Source organism: Bos indicus x Bos taurus, chromosome 9 (genome assembly GCF_003369695.1).
Source record: "Bos indicus x Bos taurus breed Angus x Brahman F1 hybrid chromosome 9, Bos_hybrid_MaternalHap_v2.0, whole genome shotgun sequence".
Lineage (NCBI taxonomy): Eukaryota > Metazoa > Chordata > Mammalia > Artiodactyla > Bovidae > Bos > Bos indicus x Bos taurus.
Genome location: NC_040084.1, coordinates 38,885,274 through 38,900,355, shown reverse-complemented (window position 1 = coordinate 38,900,355; position 15,082 = coordinate 38,885,274). Strand labels below are relative to the sequence as shown.

The 15,082-nt window shown below is 44.9% G+C and overlaps 1 long non-coding RNA gene across 1 annotated transcript; it reads left to right on the top strand.

The window, feature by feature from the left end:
- The first annotated feature begins 8,187 nt into the window (after positions 1-8,187).
- Positions 8,188-14,122, top strand: LOC113898237. The gene is made up of 2 exons (XR_003512584.1): positions 8,188-8,805; positions 10,741-14,122. It is a non-coding gene; the product is annotated as an uncharacterized LOC113898237 (long non-coding RNA).
- The last annotated feature ends 960 nt before the right edge of the window (positions 14,123-15,082 follow it).

Genomic DNA, 15,082 nt, shown 5'->3' with positions numbered 1-15,082 from the left:
TGCCTAAAATGCAGGAGACCTGGGTTTGATCCCTGGGTTGGGAAGATCTTCTGGAGGAGGGAATGGCAGCCCACTCCAGTATTCTTGCCTGGAGAATTCCACGGACAGAGGAGTCTGGTGGGCTGTGCTCCATGGGGTCTCAAAGAATTGAACACAACCAAGCAACTAACACTTTCACAGATGAGAAACTGAGGCTTAGAGAGTTTAAATAGTCCTCTTGCCCTGGTGGCTCAGAGGTTAAAGCGTCTGCCTGCAATGCGGGAGACCTGGGTTCAATCCCTGGGTCAGGAAGATACCCTGGAGAAGGAAATGGCAACCCACTCCAGTATTCTTGTGTGGAGAATCCCATGGATGGAGGAGCCTAGTGGGCTACAGTCCACGGGGTCGCAAAGAGTTGGACACGACTGAGGGACTCCACTTCACTTTTACTTGCCCGGAAAAGACAGAGTAGACTTAAATTTAAGTCCTCATAAAGTCTCTTTCAATACGAGCAGTCTTTCTCAATTCTTTCGTTCTTTTTGGCCGCGCCCTTCAGCATGTGGCTCCTAGTTACCAGGGATCAAACCTGTGCCCCTGCCACAGGAGTGCTGGAGTCTTAACCACCCAACCACCAGTGAAGTCTCTCAATTATTTATTTTTTATCAAGGAACAACTTACACTTAATTATGTGGGCTAGTCTTAAGCATGTGAAAGTGAAAGTGAAGTCACTCAATCGTGTCTGACTCTTTGTGACCCCATGGACTATAGCCTAACAGGCTTCTCCGTCCATGGGATTTTCCAGGCAAGAGCATTGGAGTGGGTTGCCATTTCCTTCTCCAGGGGATCTTCCCAACCCAGGGATCGAACCTCAGTGTCCCACATTGTAGGCAGATGCTTTTACCATCTGAGCCAGTGGATTTTATGTATACACCAGTGGAACCACCAACCTTATCAAGATTTCGAATATTTCCTTCACTCCAGAAGGAAGTGGGCCTCATTCCTTGTGCCTTCTCCCAGTTAACACCCTCCTGACCCCAACATAGTTCTAGGTTAACTTCTATCACCATTGATTAGTTCTGTCTGCTTTTAAACTTCATACAAATGGACGCATATAAAATGCACTCTTTTATGCATGGTTTCTTTCACTCGACATAGTAAGTTTGAGATTTCACTCATGTTTTGGCATGTATTAATAGTTTGTTCTTTTTTATTGCTATGTAGTATATTCATTTGCATGAATTTATCTGGTTTTATTGATCCATTCTTCTTGTTGATGATCATTTCAATTGTTTCCAGTTTTTGGCTGTCACAAAGTTGCTATGAATATTCATATACAAGTAGGCATATGCACTAATTTCTCATGGATGTAGACCTGGAGTGAAATTGCTGGGACACAGGGTAGCAGGCACACACAACTTCACTGTCAATTTCCAAAGTGGTGGAACAAATTTACATTCCCACCAGCAATAAATGGCCTTTCAGTTGCTCCACATCCTCACCCAGCATTGATACTGTCAGTCCTTTTGCTGTTAACCATTCCGTGCTATCCCACCGTGACTTTAATTTGCATTTCCTTGATGAGTAATGTTGTAAAGTACCTTTTCCAATGCTTATTCGTCATCTGGATATCCTCATTTTGTGAAGGGTTTGTTTAAGACTTTTGCGCAGTTATAAATGAACAATTTGTATTTTTCTTACAGACCTATAGTTCTTATACATTCTGGTTTGAGTACTTGTAAAGAATTATGTATTGCAGATACCTCCTCCAAGGCTATGACTTGCTTATTCACTTGCTTAATGGTGTTTTTGATGAACACAAGTTCTTATGTTTAAAAAGGTCCAATGTATTATTTTCTTATAATTTTTCTTTTAAAAAGGTCCAACATGCATACACTTTGAAAATATTAATCTAAATGAAAAAGGCCAGTCACAAATGACTGCATATTATATGATACTATTTAAATGAAATGTACAGAATGGGCAAATCTATAAAGATAGAAAATAGATAGTGGTTGCCTAGTGCTGAGGGGATGGGAAGGAAATGAGTGAGTGATGGTTAAGGGGCTTGGGGTTTTGTTTGGGGTAATGAAAATGTTCCAAAATTGGTAGTGGTGATGATCACACAGCTCTGTGAATCTACAAAAAGCCATTAAATTGTATGAATCAGATGCACGAGACATATAAATGAGTGACTCAAAGTATATCTCAATAAAGCAGTTCAAAAAAATTTTTAAGTTATTTTGTCCATAATCTATTGTTATAGGCTGAATTGTGTCCCTGGTGGAAGCAGTGGCAGATTTTATTTTCTTAGGCTCCAAAATTACTGTGGATGGTGACTGCAGCCATGAAATCCAAAGACGCTTGCTCCTTGGAAGGAAAGCTCTGACAAACTTAGCATATTAAAAAGCAGAGACATCACTTTGCTGACAAAGATCCATATAGTCAAAGTTATGGTTTTTCCAGTAGTCATGTGCAGATGTGAGAGTTGTACCATAAAGCTGAGGGCAGAGGAATTGTGTGTGATGTTTCCCAATTGTGGTGCTGGAGAAGACTCTTGAGAGTCGCTTTGACTGCAAGGAGATCAAACCAGTCAATCCTAGGGGAAAGAAATCCTGAATATTCATTGGAAGGATTATCGCTGAAGCTGAAGCTGCAATATTTTGGCCACATGATGCAAAAAGCCACCTCATTGGCAAAGACCCTGATGCTGGGAAAGATTGAAAGCAAATGGAGAAGCAGGCGGCAGAGGATAAGATGGTTAGATAGCATCACCAACTCAATGGACATGAATTTTAGCAAACTTTGGGAGACAGTGGAGGAGAGGAAATCCTGGTGTGCTACAGTCCATGAAGCTGCAGAGTCAGACAGGACCTAGCGACTGAACAACAAGATTCATATTACCCCCAGGGCTTCAGAATGTGTATTTGGAGATAAGACCTTTGAGAGGTGAATAAGTTAAAATGAGGCCATAATCCAATCTGACTGAAAAAGATGAGGATAGGGAGATCTTAGGGATGCCTGCACACAGAGCTTGACCCAAAGCCTGGATCCAAGTCCTCCAGTGGGTAACTTGGAACTCTGAGCCTGCAGTCCAGCTAAACCTCACTGGGCTGTGGTCTAACTATAGATCACACTGAGAAAAAAAGCCCCCACACTTGTTATTTTAAGCCACTGGGTTTGGGAATAACTTCTGTTAAGTGTAGTGTTATTGCAGCCATGGTCAGTTGGTATAACCACTATGTCCTCAAAGTATGGTCCTTAGCCACCTGCATCCAGATCATCTGGGCACTTGTTAAAAAAATGAAGATTCCAGGAATGATAACTTACTTGTATATACACTGATTAAATGGTTTGATGGGACAATTCAGCAGTATATATTAAACTCAAGAATGTATTAAAATGAATACCTGAGCAATTCCAATTCTAGATAGTCCTCCAAGAGAAATCCTCGCTGATGTCCACCAAAAACGGTGCAAGGATGTAGGTTGTTTGTAACAGTGAAAATCTGGAAATAACTATCCATCAGTGGGAGAAGGGTTAAATGAATGATGCTGTTTCATTCTATGGAATCCTGCTGAATACCATTTGTTAAAAAGAAGAAAGCAAATCTCAATGTGTAGACGTGGAGAGTTCTCCAAGACAGATTCCTCAGTGAAGAGTCACGGTGCATGTGTTTCACTCATGTAAAGAAAAAGCCCTGCCCGTGTAAATGTGCTCCAAGATGATTGCAAAGACACAAACAAAGATGGTAAGCGATAACCTGTGGAAGCTATGGCGTTGGAAAGGGGTGGGCCGGTTGGAGTGGGGCATGGATTGCTTTGTGTGAATACTTATTGTGCTCAGTTGCTCAGTCGTGTCCGACTCTTTGCAACACCATGGACTGTAGCCCACCAGGCTCCTCTATCCATGAGATTTTCCAGGCAAGAATACTGGAGTGGTTTGCCATCTCTTTCTCCAGAATGTTTATTGGTTTTACCCCAAGAGTAGCTGTTACCTGTATCACATATATTACTTGTGCCATCAAAATGAAAATCATTATGTATTAAAAGAAAATGGACATTTTTGCATCTTGCCCCAAGATCAGAAGAGTCTAGGGATTTGCATTTAATGGAAATTTCAGACCCTGTTCTCTTAGCTGTCCGAGTCAGCAACTACCTTGCAAGGAAGCGGCCAGCCAGGGTAAGAGCTGCTCACTGAACTAGGCAGGGACAAAGACAACCTGTAGGGTGTCCCCTGTGAGCCGGATGTGGAGGACAACTTTACCCAAGGGTTTCTCAGTTTTTAGGAGGTCAGGTGGGGCACAAAGCTCTGGAGTCTTTCAGCTTCTGGAGAAGGTTCCTGTCAGTTGCTAGCGTTTCCTATACACAGTGTTCTCCATCCCACCTCTGGGGGAGCATACTTGAGTCTCTGAAGGGTGGAGGGGGTACTTGAGGGTTATCAAAAGAGGGCATAAGGAGTGAGGGGGCATCTGTCACCATGGCCAGCCCAGGGCCAGGACCCTGCAGGCCCTGGGCTCTGAGATACTCTAATTAAGAAAAGAGCAAGGTCAGGGTGTGGGGGATAAAGCACATGGGAGTGTCAATGTATTCTTTTGGTTTCATCTATAAAATCAGGGGTTTGCTTTGAAAACCTGTCCCTTGTGCCATGTAAGTCAGTGACCTTCCGGGATGCTCTGCTAGAGGTCAGGTTCATCAAATCCAATAGAACAGCATCTCTTTGAAGCGCTGGGGTTGAGGTCCAGGCAGAGGCCCTGTTCTGCAGCCCCAGATCAGGTAGGAGATGAGATGTGAGCTGCATCTCACCTGGTGGGATGGGAGTCAGGTTGTCCTGCTCCCCAAATCCCAGCCCAACCTCTCAGCAGCCCCCACAAGACTGGCCGCAGGTCACTGTCCCTGTTGAGGCAGGGGCCTGCTTTCTCAGGGGTTGAGTTGGGCCAAGTCTGCCTGGCCCGACTGGCTTCTGCAAAAGCTGAAGGCCCATGCCTGAGACCACCCTGCTGCCCTATCTGGAGCAGGGCGCCCCCTGCTGAGTCCCGAGGGCTCCCATCACGAGCCCTTTTGGTGGCCCTCCTCCCAGCAGTGTGTCCGTCCCTCCCTGGACTCAGGGGCAGAGGCTTGGCTCACCCCATGAGCCAGAACCCTCCAACCCAACCCCTGGTCCAGAGGGAACCTGGGCAGCCGGGCTGGGAGTGTGGCAGGGAGGGCAAGCCCAGGGATGAGCCCTGGGCAGAGGGACCCAGAGGAGTGGCCAGGCCACAGCAACGGTCAGGATGCTGGTGAACAGATTCTTGAATATTTGTAAAACTCAGCCAGCGTCTCGAGTGCTGTCTGCATGAACAGCTGCTTTCTATTCTCAACACAGATCTGCAGGATCTTGAACCCGAGTGGACATGTGTCCACATGCAACAGACACACCCTTTCCTGATCTGCTGGGAGCCGGGTGTGCCTAAAACTCTAACTAAGGGCAGGGCTCTGCAGGTTCCCCATCAACGATGGAGGCTTCTTCCAAGTCAGGCCTTCCAGATTGACTAGCTTGTTTCAGCAGGAGACACAGGCACTTTAATGTCAGATGAGAACATCCATTTACCATAAAGAGGCGACAAACTTTCCACCAGGCTAAAAGTTTCAGCAAGTTTTATATTCCAGCACCAAATCCAGTGTTATGGTTCCAATCAGTTCAGGAAATAAAATGTCTACAATTTATTTGGGTCTGTAAGACTCAGAACTCCTGGCCAAAAATGCACCCTTTGATCTTTATCCCTTTAATCTGAAGCATTCTCTAAATGCATTTCCATTTTAATGAACAATGCCTTATATTGGCATAATAGTCTTTATGGAAGAAACTCAGATCGTATTTGAGGTTTTCTAACCCTTGGAGTAAATTCACTGTTGTATCTGAGTGTTTAGCACGGGCCAACTTCCTACTGGCAGTGAGCACAGAGACGAGGAGGAGCACTCGGGGAGGGTGCAGGAGACCCTGGGGAGACCAGAGCCCAACGTGGGGAGCTCTTGGGAGGAGCCACCATTTATGACTGAGGGATCAGAGAGGAAGGAGGAGATGTTTGAGTGAGGCCTCCAAGGATGGATGGGTGGTTAAGAAGAGAAGAGAGGGCAAAAGAACATTCCAGGCAAGAGGGAAAGGCTGGAACAGTGAAGAGTGTGCTTGAGCAGTCGTGGGCAGCGCAGCGCAGACATGATCCAGGGCAGGGGTGATGGTGGAGGGAGCAGGAGAGATGAAGCAAACAGTGGAGCAGGACTGCAGGGGCCTATACTCCCTGGAAATAGCTCAAGGGACAAATGGTGTCTGCAGGGGCTTGAGGAATCTCAGAGAAATGGTGTATTTCTCTGGAAGTAGTGTTAGATCTGCTGATGGAGGAGCTGAGCGGCAGCTGTTCCCAGCCACTCACTCCTTGGTGGTCGGTGGTCTCTAGCCACTGCTTTGCTCTGCTCTCCATGGGGCCATCTCTGATCCTGACTCAACCTAACCTGTAGGCCCAGCATCCATTACCAGAGCCTCTTGATTCTTGGACACGTTTCCATTAGCTAGTGGCCAGTCAATGGACTGGTTCCCCTATCAGGCGTCTGTCCCCAGTATCATCAGCTGTTTTGGTAATCAGGAGGGTTACATGGTGAAAACTTGACTTTCAATAGAAAATGCAATGCGAGGGGCGGGGAGGAGTTTAAGGAGGCGTGTGCTGGGCAGCCTTTCCAAACTAGTGTCTCCTTGCACTAGCAGGGGCCGGTGGAAGCCATCATGTTTTCTAATGAGGAGAATAACACAATGTCAGCTGAGATTTTAGGGTAGTTTTCCATCACATACAGGACAGACCAAAGATGAAGGGGAGGGGCCCACATGGATCCGACATCTTCCACAGACCCAGCCCTATGCTCGAGGCTGCATGCATATTCCCTTACTTGAGTTTGACAAGAGCCCACTTGACTTGTGAGGAGACGGAAGCTAAGAGGCTTAGAGATGTGAAGTAACTAAAGCCACACAGTTAATAGTGGAAGAGTTGTGATTTGACCCTGAAATCAGGCCAGACTTGAAATCATGCTTCCCCACCACACTACACCGAAAACTAGCCTCTCACAGGTGTCCGTGGGGGCCTCACCCACCCGAGTCTACACCGAGTCCACCAGCTTCTGCCTACTCTTAGCTCCTCCTCCTGGGATTTTCATCTCCATTAAAGCTTTACCAACTACTCAGACACCCCAACCCCAGCCTCTCCCCACGCTTTCCGATTTTAACAGTATGTTCCAAAGGCTGTTGTGAGAATTAAGTAAGATGGTTCTCATGGAGTGCTCAGAGTTGAGCTTGGCGTGTGTGCCTGCAGAACTGACAGAGTGATTGATTGGATGTGGGTACAACAGGAGCCTGACTTGGAGGTTTATTTGTTTAATGCAGGAGTTGGCTAACTTTTTCTATGAAAGGCTAGGTGGTAAATATTTTCAGCTCTGTGGGTCATAGAGTCTCTGTTGCAACTGTTCAACTTTGCCATTGTAGCGAAACACTGGCCAGAGCCAAGACAGAAGTGAATGGGTGTGGTGGTGTGCTAAGAAAACTTCTCCACAAAGATGGGTAGGGGCTGACTTGGCCTGAGGGTTGTAGTTTGCTGTTTCTGGGTCTGTGTCTTGGTTCCTTCCATGAGGGTGGTGCCAACGTTTGTTTAGTTCACAGATTCTTCTCCAGGATCTAGCACAGTGCCTGGCAGTGGAGTTGTTGTTGTTCAGTCACTCAGTTGTATCTGACTCTTTGGGACCCCGTGGACTGCAGCATGTCAGGCTTCCCTGTCCTTCACCATCTGCCGGAATTTGCTCAGACTCATGTACTTTGACTTGATGATGCCATCCAACCATCTCATCCTCTGTCTTCCCCTTCTATTGCCTTCAGTCTTTCCTAGCTTCAGGGTCTTTTCCAGTGAGTCAGCTATTTGCATCAGGTGGCCAAAGTATTGGAGCTTCAGCTTCAGTATCAGAACTTTCAGTGAATATTCAGGGTTGATTTCCTTTAGGCCTGACTGGCTTGATCTTTTAGGATTGACTGGTTTGATCTCCCTGCTGTCAAAGGGACTCTCAAGAATCTTCTCTAGCACCACAGTACAAAAGCATCAATTCTTCAGCGCTCAGCCTCCTTTATGGTTCAACTCTCACATCTGTATGTGACTACTGGAAAAACCATAGCTTTGACTATATGGAACTTAGTTGGCAAAGTGATGTCTTGACTTTTTAATATGCTGTCTAGGTGGAGAAGGTATGCCACAAATATTTGTCAAAGGAGTGAGTACATGAGAGAAAGCAAGGAAGAACAGTGGTGGCTGAGAAGGGATCAGTGTGCAGGATTCATAAGTTGAAGGATTAATATAGGAAATAGGAACCCGACTAGGGTTTTTAAGCAAAAAGGTGGAATTACAAACTTGCTGAATGGCTGGAAAAGAAGGCTCTATGCCGGATTTCTAGGAATGATCCCCAGAATGTGGCAGAGCTGACCTCACCACTGCCACATCTTTCACTTTCAGGAAGGTGGGACTCAGGGGCTGCCGCTGGCACTGTTGACCCCAAGAACACGGTGGCTGCAATACCACAGCATTTGGTCAGACAACTGGGAACATCTGCCTGCATGCTGGGACATGCAGGACCCACTGCCACCTCAACTGACTCCTGACGCCCGTGAAGCTGGAGATTGGACGTCGGTGGCCCCATGGCCTTGCTTTCCAACAGAAAACACACAAAACCTGTAGGAACTTGGCTTCTGTCTCACTTTTGCCTTCCAAACTCTGTGCTGCTATGTCTAACTAGGATGGCCTGACGGACACTCATGACCCTCATGGTAAGAGAGTCTGGGAAATGTAGTTTTTTTTTTTTTTTTTTAGCTTCCTTTACTCCATGCACCTACAGGCATCATAGGAAGATGTAGGAATGGATCCACATCATATTCCACCTGTGCATTTTGGTGATCTATCACTGCAAAACAAACCACTCCAAACTTCAGTGGCTTAAAACCAGCCATTTATTTTTTTCAGAAATTGGAAATTTGGGCAAGGTTTGGTGGGGGCAAGATCCCCTGGAAAAGGAAATGGCAATCTTCTTCAGTGTCTCTGCCAGGAGAATTCCACGCACAGGGAAGTCTGGCGGGCTACACTCCATGGGGTCACTAAGAGTCAGACACAACTGAGTGACTAACACTTTCACTTTCACTTTACTTTTGGTAGGGGCAGCTTGTCTCTGCTTCATGAGGAGTCAGTTGGGGTGGTTCAACTGGTGGTTTAGCATGAGCTCCATGGTGTGAACAAGCCCCCACAGCCACCTGGGAGCCCAAGTGGAGAGGAACCAAAGCCCTTGGCAAGAGCTCCAGCCAAACTCCTGGGCAGGAGCCAGCATCAACTCAGGGGCCGTGTGTACACCATTGGGAAGGCAGGTCCTCCAGCCACACGGGGATGCCCTAGTTGATGCCAGGTGGAGCAGAGATGTCCCTGACGAATGTTGTCCAAATTGCAGACTTGTGAGCAAAATAAATGACTGCTTCTATTTCTGCCACTAAGTTTTGGGGTAGTTTGTTTCATGGCAAAAGATCACTAGAACATGCAGGTTGTACTGAATGTGAAGGAGGGAGGGGAACAGATGGGCGATCAACAAGAATGAAGCAGCCAATGCCAGGGAGAGGGAAAGGTTGACTTAAACATAAGCCAAGTTCACTTTCCTCCTTTACCCTCAACACTGAGACTTACCAGTGATGCTTCCTGAAAATCAAGCCAAGGTGGTTTGGGCTGTATATACCCAGCCAGTAGGCCAAATCTTGGGCTGAATAAGAACCCTTTATTCTTATGAGTACTGCTACCTAGGGGGTCTCAGTCTCTTCCAGAAATTGCCTCTCAGTAATTTTTGATCACGGCCAAGTGATTTAGATTTTGAAATTGCCAACTGTCATAAAAATGCAAGACTGACCTACTGTGTTCTTATTTATACAACCAGCTTCCAGGATAGCTCAGGCGATTTCCAAGTACAGGGTTGTCACATACAGTTGTGCCAGCTGTATACTGCACGATTCTAGGGGGCACCATTCACATTCTAGTCATGAGCTCTTGGCATATTTATTACAATAGTTTTCTGGCAGATGGCAGCAAAGTGTCTTGAGGTAGGGTAGCTTTTTCTAATTTGCAAAAAGGCAATTTATAGCTAGTGGCAAGAGGCATAGGGACAAAACTAGGCTCTAATAAATCTTTGGCCAGTGGCAAGAGTTACTAGGAGAAAAGGAGGAAGTGGGGAGGAGTCTTAGAATTGAGGGAGGCTCCTTTGCTCAACCAAAATGAGCACCCAAGAGATAAAAAGTATTGAGATTTGCGGGGTTCAGATTCAACTTCTTGGGGTCAGCGAGGCTTTAATAGGATTTGGCCAACAAAACGAGTCTTCATGAGAAGCAGAGAGAGTCAGCTATACATTTGTCCTAAAAAGTTGACATTTAACGGCTGAATATAATAAGTAAATAATGGCCCTTTGTAGAGAGATGGGGATGAAGAGAATGAGTGCATATCTAAATAAAACTTCTATGGTTCTGGTGGGGGTGGGGAGCGGGGGCAGGTGGGGGAAGGAAATGGACAGTGATTGTCATGGGAAAGCACTGTTTAAGTGGAGCTTAAATTCTGGTCCACCACAGGAGTTCCACCCCACCTCTGACCACTCTGGTTCAGGAACAAGTATCGTAACTCATAGCAATAGCACAGCTTCTGAATGTCAAGGGAGATGACATGATGCCTTTCTATTCCAGATATTATGGACTGCAAAATCTTTACAACTGGAACAACGTTCTCCATTTTGCATCTGATTCCAAAACAGAGTCCCAGCCAAGCACAGCTTTTTGTTTTATCTACGCATCTTCCAAGGTCTCCTTTGGCTGCACATGTTGCTTTTGTTCCTGGCTTGCTGTTTTAAGTACAGCTTTGCTACGTTCCCATTTTCCCTAGTATCCAGAAATAAGTACTTATTTGAATTAGAGCAGAAAAATATTGAATAGAATGAAGCATTGCTTCCCCCCTCTCGAACATGGTGAGGTCATGGTTTGGTGATAGTGGTGACAGTGATGAATGCCTGCACTTTCACTTAGAGACCTTCAGGAACGTATAAACAAATATTTTCTGAAACGCACAGGTGAGGCGGGAGGTGAAGTGGTTCACATAGGATTGTGCTGATTATGGTCTGATTCCTTTCCCCCTTCCCAATTATCTCAAAAACTATGCTTTGGTGAACAGGACTGGAGTTGTTCATATTTTAAATCAAACTAAAGTCCACTGAAGTAGGAAAATTATGCATTTTACGTAAATGATGTGGGCAAATTATTATTCAATTTTTAACAGGGTTTTTCCATCACTTTGCTGTGCACAATGTAACATGGTTAATTTACCATATAGCATTGTTATTCATTCCCTAATTCTCTAGGCAACTGCCGCCATTTACTTACCATTTCCTCGTTGCTCTCTGGGAATTGACAGACCTCCCGGCTCCACTTAGGGTGGTTTGGTTCCAGGGCGATCTCTAGGGGCTCCGCTTCTCTCTTGTCATCTTCCAGCACTTACCCCTTGGGAGGAGTCTGAGAATGAAAGGATTCACATATCTGGCTTTAGTTTCTGAGTGGCTTTAAATGGATCCTTTTGTAAACACACACACACATACACACACGCACATGATAAAATCTCTTGCTATTTAGTAATATTTCCCCACAGTATTACTTGTATGCCTTCTGTTAAAAACACTATCTGAATAATACCCATTTCATTCCCTCTTACTTCCAATTAGCTGCTCATTGATTATTACAGAGCAAGCACTTGATAATTAACTAAAGGAAAAAAATAAACAAAACAACCAACCAGAATGCCTTGCATCTGCTAATATATACCTGCTTTCATGAATTTACATATTACCTGATGATTCAAACAAAAAAGCCTCTTAAATGGGAGGGGAAGAATGAATGACAACAGGGTCACCAGTGGGAGAAAACCCCCTACTAATTATTCTTAGGAGGGAAGTGTACAAGTCCTGCAATTCTCTTATTCTCATACTCTATATAGTTCAAACCACATTCCAACTAGGACACTGGAGTCAAAAACCTGCCGGAAACCTTATTCTGTCCTTTTACGGTATTATCTCCCATCTGGGTAGTTAGCAGCACAATAATCAGAATAAACGATGTTACCTACATACCTTTTAATGTCTGTGTTTGGGGAGCGGGAGGAAGGAGAATTAGATTTTTTTTGCTTGGTTTTGGTTTCTCTTCATTTAGATGCATTTGTTGAATACCTTCTATATTCAAAGCACATTCTGTATTTAGAGCTGGCCCCTGATTGAGATTGGGGATTAGAAGAAAATACAACTCAAGGCAAAAAATGCTGAGCCTACCATTATGCATTACATAATCCATCTCTGCTTGTCTTTTAGGCACCCACTCCTCCAGGAAGCCTCCCTTGAATTCCCAATTCTGGGCCATTTGGCACTCCTTTGGTGCCCCTTTTGTTTCCTCCTAACAGAGAGCTTATTGCAACTATCTTTTATGGACCTCCATCTCACTGGAGAAGGTAATGGCAACCCACTCCAATATTCTTGCCTGGGAAATCCTATGGATGGAAGAGCCTGGTAGGCTACAGTTCATGGGGTTGCAAAGAGTCGGACACGACTGAGCAACTAGACTGGGAATATTAATTGTCTCCTTAGCTTTCTAGTGCTAAGCACAGGGTCTAACCCATAATAAGTACTCAAAAAATGTTTGCAGAAGAAATGAAGTCCTTACACATAACCAAAGTCATCTCTTTGGTGGCCATCCCATGGCCTTGAATAGCCTCAGCAAAGGGCTCCTTTCACCCCAGTTCTGGTTTCTTCCTCTTTGTCCAATGTCTCTAGCTTGTCTTCCCCAATTTGCTGCCATCTTGGACCAGCAGGCTGACCTGATCAGACATTCACTTCTAGGCAGTTCTGGATGATTTTCCTCTTCCTATGATCAAACCCTCCCATCTTCTGTCCCATTCTCAGTCAGGGGGCTGTTCTTTGCTGGGTGAAAAATGGGAATCAAATATAGAGAATCTATATTAGTTTGGTTAAGATTACCTCTCCCAACTACAATATTTCCATGTTAGCAGTAGTATCTTATGGACAAGATCTTCATCCTGTGATTCTCAAGCAGGGTATATGGACTCCCCGGGTCATGGCAGAGTTTTGCCAGGCATACTACAAGCCATAGACTTGTTAACAATGCACAATCTGAAGGATGGGGAAAGAATTCTATATGAAGACAAAAAATGGGTATCTTAGGAAAATATCAATTTTTTCATAATATGCACAAACGTTAGAATGAGATTTTGAAGGCCCCAGGTCCCAAGGGGTACAGGTTCATTCCCATTGATGTGTGGATGAGTTCCGGGGGAAGATTCAGGAAACACTAATGGTGTTCACTCCAAGCTACAGACTGGGTCTTCAAGTCACGAGCACACATTCACGATGGCAATGCTAGTGCCTCGGGCAGCTCACAGCAAATCCCAGGGTGCCTAGCAGGCCCTAAGGTAACTATGTTATTCATTGATGTACCTTTCACCCCACAGGATGGCATCATCCATCTAGCCATCCACCCACTCAGCCAACATCTACCATCAGCATCTACCAGCCAGCATCTACCATCACTGCCCTTGGTGCAGGAGTAGAGTGATGAACAAGCTAGGCAGTTTCTGTTCTCAAGGAGCTCATAATCTGGTAGGGAAAATGCATTAAGAGACGAGTCACATTATTAAACGTATTATTAAAGAGAAGTATTCTGGAAAGGAGCATAGTATTCTGGCTGCTGGGGGAGCAGTCATTTTTTACTGATCACAGTCTCCATAGAATCATCCCTGTCACACTGGAAAGCCACTTATTTTTATTTCTAGTCCCCAGAATTAATTTAAAAAATAAGGTATATCTCCATCACCACCCATGGGATTCTGAATATTTTGCATGTTTGGAAAGAAAGAGGTATGCTTTAGGAATTTATTGTGAAAAATTTCTGAGAATCTAGGTATATATATAAACTGTGAAGCTTCATTTGATATCGCAAAGATAATTTTTCATTGTTTTCTTCTCTGGAGTTGCAATCTATTTTTGAGGAATGAAATAAACATACTATTGGTACCTGCCTTAGTAAATTCATACCCTACAATATAATTTTTAGAGTGAGAATTTGTTTGAACCTCCTTTCTCCTCACTCCCCCTTCCTTCCCCTCAATTACTTCCTCCCTCCCTCCCTCCCTGCTTATTCTCTCCTTCCTTTCCAGCAAATATTTTAATCACCGAATTGAATTCCAATCATATAATATATAGTGATAAGAAAGCCAACGAAACTTACCTAAACCTATTAAAATACCTTTCAGAACCGAAGTGACCGAACGCCATTTTATACCAATGCAACTTGTTAGGAAATTCCTATTTTGTCAAGTGAGGTCTCTTGTCCAGAGCTGTGACAAAACAGCAGATGACATACCTCATGCTGTGGGCTTCAGTCCGTCCTCCTCTGAATCCTGCAGAAAACCTTACCTTCTTCCAGCACTCATGAAAGAACCATGCCATTTAATATGGTATACATTCTCAAAGTCCCATAGGGAAATTTCAGGTAAGATTTTGCAGCTCCAGTGCTACTAGAAAAATCCTCTGGTGCCAAGATTTAGCCACAGGAGGATTCCCGTCTTTCTCAAGGCAGGTAAATACCCTCTTGTGCTTGTCGGGGAATCTTCAGTTGTGTGGCTGTATTGGAGGGATTGTGAACACCCTTCACTCTTCTTGTGGAAGTGCCTCGATCCTCATACACCTTTCTTTGCCATGAACGAGGCAGAGCCAAATGCATCGTGGCTTCAGTCTACACCTTAATGCTCTACCACAGGGGAGACCCGGCCTCTACCGGTCCTCTCTCAGGTCCTTCTGGCCCATCAGTACACGTGTAACAAAGCAGACTCAGAGGAGAGAGCGAGGCATGAGCATGGCTGAACAGAAATCACTCTGTCTCATTTACAGCATCTGAGCTTTGTCAAGTCGTCTTCTCCGGCAGGTTTACAATTTGATTTTAAGGAAGTAGAATCAGCTAGATTATTAGGAAGCCT